This window comes from Borostomias antarcticus (genome assembly GCF_949987555.1).
Source record: "Borostomias antarcticus genome assembly, chromosome: 3".
NCBI classification, from domain to species: domain Eukaryota; kingdom Metazoa; phylum Chordata; class Actinopteri; order Stomiiformes; family Stomiidae; genus Borostomias; species Borostomias antarcticus.
The window spans coordinates 2154440-2156939 of record NC_140236.1 but is presented as its reverse complement, the minus strand read 5'-3'; the positions used below and the strand labels follow the sequence as shown (position 1 = coordinate 2156939).

Here is a 2500-nt window from a genome sequence, read left to right as displayed (position 1 = left end):
TTTTTTAATGGGGCAACCAGCAATGCACGGGTCGACTAGTGGTTTGATAGTCGGCTTTTCGACTAGTCTGTGAAACCACTAGTACGCATACAGTATGTGCAGCCAGTCCCAATTTTGTGGACATTTTGTGGACCAACCAGCCAACCGACAGAGAGACGACCTATAGAGCTGCTCGCCAGCAAAAAGAAAAACAGACCGTAAAGTAGGGTTGATCTACGTAGTCCAACTGGCACTGGTTCAACTATGGGAGTAAACAATTAGAAAATAGGTCCAAGTGCTGTTGATCTTGAATATCTCAAGACACCAACTCGTAATCACGTGGTTGTGGTGTTGTCATGGCAATAAACGTTCCTTCCAGCATATACTTGCCAAACTTTTACCAACAGCTATTTAGGGCTTGTTCTGTTTGGGGGCTGTTTATCCATGTGTCACACAAGGACTGTCTGAACTTTAGAGGTATGTGAGGAAGAAATCCCATCCCATTACTCAAGCCTCACCATGCACACTGATAAAGCCCTTGGGAAGGTGGGTAACTTTGGTTTGATCAGATTATTTCTCGTTATCTCTGCTCTGCACTGCACACACATCCAGGTCGGTGCTGCATAGATGCGCTCTGCACATATGGGAACATAGATCAACAGTAAGATAGATACTGTATGCTGGAGATGCTGCAATTGATAGTCTTTAATCCGATAGATTATGTTGGGCTTTCATAATAGAGTATACACTGTTCTGAGCTCTCTGCCAGGCCAAATCCTAAAAAAGACTGTCTCAGCACAGAGAGCCTTATTATATTCCTTATGCATACTGTAATGCAGTCATGCACAGTCCTGTCCTGTCCATTGTTGTATTGTTGTAAGCACCACAATGTCTGAAAAAAAAAATCCTATGTATGCAAAGTACAATGGCAATAAACTACTTCTGATTCGGTAAACACGGCATGAAATATTAAGGACTAAAGGATTAAAAGGATTAAAAGTGTAGTGCGGTGGATTTCTTCTGTGCGAGAGATGGCTTGTGGCAGACTGCTTTTGAGAACAGCATTTGCATTTTACAGCCCAGTCAAAAACCATGTAGACCAGGCAGCGTTGTCATGCCAACCTCACTTTGCACAGCAGTCCCTCTTTCATTGGCTGCGGCGAGTTCTCCCATCCAGGAAGTTCTGCATAGCAGAGAGCCAGGTATATTAGACTAACATACCGTTGGCTCTACTAAGACTGACACAAGTATATGAATAGAAAGCAGCTAGTCATTTTGACTGTTAGTCTTAGACTGTTGCTAAGAGCAAAAGATTTCAGTTTAAGCACCACAACCTTGTTGACTGTTCTCTGAGTCCGGGTCACAGGTCTACACAACAACAACACCAACAACAACACCAACAAGTCAAGAAGCCTAGGATGGCTTTGCAGCTGGTATTTCATTGATAGTGTTTGTTGTTCAAAATAAATAAGGGACGCGGAAGAGTCTAAACATCTTTGTTGATGATCTGAGCCCAAATGGAAACATACTTTGTGGCGATTTTTTTGCCAGAACATCAACGGACACCAGTGACCACTCAGAGAGTTTCCTGTCTTAGACAACAAGAGTTTATGGTGTTTTTGAGGGATTTTGTCTATGCACCTATGGGTCCATTTAGTGCGTTAACAGCGACGGGTTATATTTCGAGAGTGCACCATTTGACGAAACTTGATATCAGTTATGATATGATCAGATATGATCGTAAATAACCTTAGAATGTGGCTTATGATGCTAAATTCCGAACTTGTCCTTTAAAGGATTTGCACTTTCTGTGAGTTACAATGTGAAGCACGGTGTATATTGTTTCTTCCACAAGGAACTGCTCACCAGTGGCTGTCTAGAGCAGGGTTTCCCAACCTGGGGTCCGGGCCCCCCCTAGGGGGGCGCCAACACTCGCAGGGGGGGCGCCAAGCCCCAGACAAATTGAGGCCTTAATATTAGCCAGACAAATATTTGTCAAAGAATCATGTTATTGACATGTCACACAGCAATTTTTACAAAATACATGATTATATTTGAAGGGCCAAAAAGCCTTGTATTTACGGCACTACAATACCATATAAATTCAGCAAATTCCATCAGGTGTAAGTGGGGGTTCTGAGAAAGAAAGGTTGGGAACCCCTGATCTAGACAGACGGATCAACACAAAACATGTTCCTTCACATCTCCTTGGCCTTTCTAAACTCCACCCGTTCAGATCCTTAGACGGACATCTTCTATTCACACTGAACACGTTGAACACCCCAATAGGCTCTGTGCACCAGCTTCACTACTTCCTGAAAGTCACTTGGCTTCTTTATTTCCTGTCCAAGATGATTGGATTAATTGATTAATCAGGTGTGCGCTGAGTCTGCCGCACACCTGATTAATCCCTTAAGACAATCATATAGAACAGGAAATAAAGATGCCAAGTGACTTTCAGGAAGTAGTGGAGCTGGTGCACAGAGCCTATTACCCGGGAGAAACATTCCCAAGACTCCTT

At 43.2% G+C, this 2500-nt stretch overlaps 1 protein-coding gene across 1 annotated transcript in view; it reads right to left on the bottom strand.

Moving 5' to 3' along the window:
- The window catches only part of acot7 (acyl-CoA thioesterase 7), a 53653-nt gene that overhangs the window by 38931 nt on the left and 12222 nt on the right, over positions 1-2500 (bottom strand). The gene's annotated exons all lie outside the window — the stretch shown is intronic.